Here is a 7,154-nt window from a genome sequence, read left to right on the forward strand (position 1 = left end):
AACTCTAATAAATTAATGTATTAATTATAAAACTGTTTTGTTTTGCATTTTTAAATGCATTCGTTTTAGTCATATTGCAGGTGCAGATTTTAAAATCCTGCACATTTAATGAGAAAGAGGAAAGTAAGGGAAATGGTGCTTAAATCTAAGCAAAGTAAGTGCAGGGAGGAAGAAAGACTTGAGTGTATTTGGAATTTTGATAGGCCATGTGATAAAGTTAGCATTAAACATTCAGAAAAATACTGTAGATTAAAGAAAATGTTTTAATCCTAAATGTTAACTGAGGCTGAAATTCTGCTCATTTGATAAAACCGAAAAGCTTGCATTCCATGAGCACCTTATCATACGTCTGGAAAGGATTTTAGAAATCATTTCCTTATTATGAAAACATCTACCATGAACGCCTAGTTTCCATTTATTTCTCTTCTATATTACCGTTAGCACTTCGCCTTTTACTCTAGGCGCTCTCGCCATCTGTTCCACTTGATTCTCCTCCCCCTTTGTCAACAGCATAACTTTCTAATTTGCCTTTAGTTCCAAAACAAAGTCATATTTGACTTGAAATGTTCATTGTTTCCCTCCAGACACTGCTAAACCTGCTGGGTTTTCCCAGTAATTTATGTTTTCGTTCCCAAATAATGACTTACTTAAAGTTCAGTGCTTAAATAAGCAATAAAAACCATGTAGAGGAAATACTCAACAGGTCGCACAGAATCCATGGACAGAGACAGAGTTAACGGTTCAAGTCGAATGTAATGTGCATACTTGACTGAATTCTTAACTCTGTTTTCTCTCTGCAGATGCTGCAAAATTTAAGTATTTTCAACATTTTTTTTGCTATCGATGCACAAAATTCAAAATATTTTGCTCTTATACCTGTAAGTAAACCTGACAGACAGTCATATTGTGGACAGCTTTATGATTTGGGTAGTGTTACAATCCTGACCTTTTTACCCCTGTTTACTGCAATCAGATAGGCCATACTCAGCATTGCAAGCACAGCTGAATATGGACCTTAAGCAGAGTGTATGTGGGGTAATTCATATCTATGTGCACTGTTATAAGGCCCTTGATAAGGTGCCTCACGGGAGGCTGCTGAGTAAGGTGAGGGCCCACGGTGTTCGAGGTGAGCTACTGGCTTGGATTGAGGATTGGCTGTCTGACAGAAGGCAGAGAGTTGGGATCAAAGGCTCTTTTTCGGAATGGCAACCAGTGACAAGTGGTGTCCCGCAGGGTTCAGTGTTGGGGCTACAGCTGTTCGCTATATATGTTAATGATCTGGATGAAGGGACTGGGGGCATTCTGGCGAAGTTTGCCGATGATACGAAGATTGGTGGACAGGCAGGTAGTACTGAGGAGGTGGGGAAGCTGCAGAAAGATTTAGACAGTTTAGGAGAGTGGTCCAGGAAATGGCTGATGAAATTCAATGTGAGCAAATGCGCAGTCTTGCACTTTGGAAAAAAGAATACAGGCATGGACTATTTTCTAAATGGTGAGAAAATTCATAAAGCAGAAGTACAAAGGGATCTGGGAGTATTGGTCCAGGATTCTCTAAAGGTTAACTTGCAGGCAGAGTCTGTGATTAAGAAGGTGAATGTAATGTTGTCATTTATCTCGAGGGTTGGGATATAAAAGCAGAGATGTGCTTCTGAGACTTTATAAGGCTCTAGTTAGGCCCCGTTTAGAATACTGTGTCCAATTTTGGGCCCCACACCTCAGGAAGGACGTACAAGCCCTGGACCGTGTCCAGCGGAGATTCTCACGGATGATCCCTGGAATGCTAGGTTTAACGTACGATGAACGGCTGAGGATCCTGGGATTATATTCATTGGAGTTTAGAAGGTTGAGGGGAGATCTGATAGACACTTACAAGATAATGTATGGCTTAGAAAGGGTGGACGCTGGGAAGTTGTTTGCATTAGGCGGGGAGACTAGGATCTGTGTGCACAGCCTTAGAATTAGAGGGCGTAAATTTAAAACGGAAATGAGGAGACACTTCTTCAGCCAGAGAGTGGTGAGCCTGTGGAATTCATTGCCACAGAGCGCAGTGGAGGCCAGGATATTAAATGTTTTCAAGGTGGAGATTAATAAATTCTTGATTTCACGAGGAACCAAGGGCTACAGGGAGAGTGCAGGGAAGTGGAGTTGAAATGCCCATCAGCCATAATTAAATGGCGAATTGGACTCGATGGGCTGAATGGCCTTACTTCCACTCCTATGTCTTATGGTCTTAGAGCTCGACAACACATGGGCCCGTAGAGTCTGTGCTAGTCAAAAATGATCACCTATCCGTTCTAAACATTTTTACAGCCCTTGGCCTTTTATTCCTTAGTATGGCAAGTGTACATCTAAATACTACTTGAGTTGTTATGAGGGTTTATACCTCTACCACTCTTGCAGTCAGTGAGTTCCAGATTCTCACTACTTTCTGGATGGAAAACAAAATTCACCATTTCTGGTCAAAACCTCCTGCCAGATATCATCAATCTATGCCCTTGGTCATTGAACCCTCCACCAAGGGGGAAAAGTTTCTTCCTGTCTATGTCTCTCATATTTTTATACATCTCAATCATGTTCCCAATCAGTCTCCTCTGCTCCAAGGAAAACAACCCCAGTCTAGCTTATATGCCCTCATAACTAAAGTGAACTCTTACCATTGAAGTGCTTGCTTAAATATTAAAAATTCCACCAGAACTGATTGTATTATTTTCCACCTGATTTCTGAGCATTGTCAGATGACTTGGAAATTTAATAAAGTTCATATGCAGTGTATGTAATAAACCTATAAAAGCTCTAAATCCTCATTTGCTGTCTTTGCTAAATCAAACATAAGATATTGGTCTCATGGTGCATTGTCCCCAAGGCTTGATTGTGAAATGAAGCTTGCTGAACCCTAGAGTTTAAGCACAATCTAAGACACAATGATGGGTGCTTTGAATCCTGCCTTAATTGGCACTAAGTCCCTGTTTCAGCTTTAGATAGGATTTGCTGATACTGACATTTTGCACCCTGAAGGGTTTTGCAGGATAAAGATTATCTTTAAGGTTCAACTTTTGCGAACAGAATGCATCTTGCCCCACCTTATCTTCTTCAAAGTTTTTAATCCTCATTCTGGACCTAGGCAATGACAAGTAATGTAATATGTGTTTTACACATTGTAATTCTGCTCATCCTAATCCTACTGACAGAGAGTTCTGTCTGCAGACTTATCAGTCCTTGATCATGGCAAACATATGACAGCATTGTTGGCAGAGGAAGATGTCAACAGCAAGGACTTTGATGCTATGTTTTGGCATTCGGTGGAGGACGTTGAAATAACATGTTGACGAAGGATGAGTTGCTTTTCCCTTTGTGAATAAAGGTTCAAAATACATAGTTTGTGACAACAGTGATGAGGATGTATTTCACCTCCCCCAGTATGTAGTCCTCTCGGACTTAACTGTTCTATTTGGGAATACCAGTACAAGACAGAGTTAGGAAATTAGAAATGTTTTAACAAACAGAGATGGCTAATGTGGATGAACTTGCTAAGACACCATGTTTGTTGTATCTTTTCTGTTTCTATCATTCACTCTGTTTCAAAGCATTACTTGTCTAAATTGTTTCAGAGATGTGATCAGGTGAGTCCTTCTTGCCCCGATCAATGTGCAAAATCCATGGATTTTTTTTTTAAAGACAGTGGCCATTCTAAAGTTTGTTTGCAAAGGAATTTTTAGCAGAAGTCATGCTTCAGTGCTTTGTTTTGCAATTCCATACAAGTGTGACTTATCTCAGTTTCGTCTCCAGTCACCCAATCAAACTACCAATGCCCTGAGGAGCCTACAGTAATGGGAATCTGTGGGATGCTCACCTATGACAAACATTGTGACCTGAGCAAATTTAATCAACTTTGTGCAAAATACCCAATTTCACTTGTGTGTGTGATGTCAGGGAGTTACAGGATATGCCTTTTTACCCTGTGACTCATCTTCCATCAAGGGCAATGACTACACGTGCTTCAACCTGGGTTCCTCACAACTTAGAAAACTTGTTTGTTGAATTCATAGAATCAACAACCATCCCTAGTTCTCTGACTTTTCCCAGCCGTTCGTTCAATTCTAATCCAAACTGGTAAACCTATCTATCACCATCACCCTCTTCCTTCCTGGTGGTGTATTCAAGTTAATAACTTCTCTCTTCAGTAAATGTAAAATGTTCAGTTTTTACATAATGACTAGATTCTCTTGCCTATTTCAAATATCAGTTATAATACAATGATAATAAATAAAAATACATTTTCCCCTTGGCATTTTGACAATGTGCATATTATTTCCTTTCTAAATGAGGATCAACAAGTTCAGTAACCTTTTGAAAAATGAAGTAGTTACCTGGAATGCCTTTGCTTTGTTTATTTTCTGTCTGTGTTGATTTTTTTCTGAATATTTATGTTTAAACAATGATGTAATTGAGAAACTGACGTCAAAGGATTATTTATTCTGTCAGGGAGTTAAACTAAAGATATAATCATTAATCCAGAATACTTCAGTGGTTAAGTCATTTAAACAAAGATTGTAACATCGCTTTCATGCTATTGGACAACTACATACTAAAGACACTCAACTGGCATAACCATCAATTCCCAATATCACTGAATGTCATTTAACCATTAAAGTACATCCAGGCATTTGTAAATTCTCATAAGTATATCTGCTAACACTTTTGCTCATCTAATGAATGACCAAACTGCTTTACACACCAAGATATTACAACTTCATCAGGGTTAGTTAGCTGGACAGCTGGTTTATGATACAAACAGTTGGCAACAGAGTGGAATCAATTCCCGCACCAGCTGAGATTACAATAAAGAACTCTCCTTCTCGGCCTTTCATCTCAACTGAAGTAAAGTGACCCTCAGTTTGAACCACGACCAGTCGTCTCTCTCTAACAACAGAGCAGTTCTGTGGTCCAGTAGGGCTATATTGACTTTATTGTCATTACATCTTCACATAAACTTTCACATAGCCATTACAACTTCACATAGCCCGTTAGATGCCTGCTGCTTTAAACACTATCAAATGTCGTGACTGGTTGACAAGCAAGGTTCACCAATTGGTCACAATTCAGGAGGGATTTTCCCAAGTGGTTATGCTCCTGGATGAGCTGGTTTCCTTTTTCTACTAGACACGTCCTTTGTTTGTTCACAACAACTTGACTTTATAAAAGGATCCATTCCCTTATGGATTTCTTTCCCAACAAAACATTATTTATGTTTTATAAGGAGCCAATTTAACCAGGCTTTCTTGAATTAATTTGTGAGTTAATTAATTAGTAAAACATGAGAAAAGATGATAAAACATGACACACATACAGAGACCTTAGAAATGATAAGCGAGTTTTTTTAAAAAAAAAAGCATGAGTCAATCTTTGGCTTGGCTGTGATGCACATATTGTGAAACATTGGGACTGTTCAGGCAGGCGAATACAGTATTGCTGACTTTGGCAATTGAGTAATTGTTTAGAGGTTATTCGTTCTGCATTTGACTGAAAGGAGTTTATTCAGCTTCCTTCCACAGTGGATGACACTTTGGAGCAATCAGAGAGAGACTTTAACAAAATTAGAAATTGCAGGAGAAACTCAGCAGGTCTGGCAACATCTGTGGAGAGAAAGCGAGTTAACGTTTCAAATACAGTGAGCATTATTTTGAACCCTAACCCTGTTCTGAAGGAAAGTCACTGCTCAAAACATGAACTGTCTTTCAGCAAGAACTGTCTTTCTTTCAACTTATATACATCTACAGTCTGAAACACAACTCGCAGGAGACATTTTTCTGCTGGCTGTCATTAATCAGCCTTTCATTATCTTTGTAACCACAGGAAATCACAGTTCCTTATTTTAATGCTCTTCCTTCGAAGCATTGCTGCCTGAAGTTCCCTTGACACTGCTCAGCTGTGACATTCCATGTTTTCTGTCAGGACACAATATTCGCAACCAAATTTTGACCCGTATATCTAGAATATTTAAAAAAAACATATTCTACCTACGAGTTCAATGCATCTGTATGTAATTTGTGGTTATGATCTGTTACCATGATAGACGATACCCATAGAAGTGAAATTGTAGGGGAATGTCACATCACAATCACTCTGTCAATGTTATTTTAAGCTGGGAAAAGAGACAACAATGGAATTATTCAGCATGTCTGTCAGAATCTGTGGGTCTGTGAACCTTCATCTGCAATATTTCCATTTCTATATCAGTTTAATTGAGCTGCTTGTCAGAATGGCCACTAAAGAAATCTGTTGATGATGACTTCCCTCTGATAGGGAAGAATAGTGACAAATAATGATCTAGTAATATTATTAATAGGTTATTAATCCAGAGACCAAGGCAACATTCTGGAGACCCAGGCTCAAAACCTGCCAGCGCAGATAGTGAATTTGAATTCAATAAAAAATGTCCACAATTAATAGCCATATTGATGATTATGAAATCATTATCAATTGTTGAGAAAAATTCATCTGGTTCACTAATATCCTTTAGGGAATTAATGATTTATTGTCATGTATATCTAGAGAGATACAGTGAAAAACACAATCCAGTGGTGTTTTGGAACTGTTGTCCTTACCTGGTATGACCTACATGTGACTCCAGACCCCTAACTCTCAGCCATTGTCTGGCCAATTAGGGATGGACAATAAATGCTGATCATGCCAGCCTTACCCGCATCTGGTGAATGAATGAAAAAAAAATGATGATCCTTTTGCCTTTGATGTTCTAACACCCTGGTAACTTGTTAACTGAGAGCAAAGTGCTACGGATACTGGGGATCTGAAGCAAACAAAATTTTGGAAATTCTCAGCAAGTCAGATATGGCATCTATCTGTGGAGAAAGAAAGAGTTAATATTTCAGGTCAGTGAGATCAAGGTCATAGGCCCAAACAGTAAACTCCTGTTCTTTTTTTCACAAATGCTGCCAAATCTGCTGAATTTCACCAGCAATTTCTGCTTTTATTCCTTAATAACTGATGTCTGGAATTTGCACAGATAAAACAAATGTACCCTTCCCATTCTCCAATTCTATTTTAAACATTGGAACTGTATTTTATTTCCAGTTAGACAGCATCAAGCTTGCATCCTTTTGTCTACAAATAAAAAAAACTTTCAGCCTGGCCAA

This window comes from Stegostoma tigrinum, chromosome 33 (assembly GCF_030684315.1).
Source record: "Stegostoma tigrinum isolate sSteTig4 chromosome 33, sSteTig4.hap1, whole genome shotgun sequence".
In the NCBI taxonomy this organism is placed as follows: domain Eukaryota; kingdom Metazoa; phylum Chordata; class Chondrichthyes; order Orectolobiformes; family Stegostomatidae; genus Stegostoma; species Stegostoma tigrinum.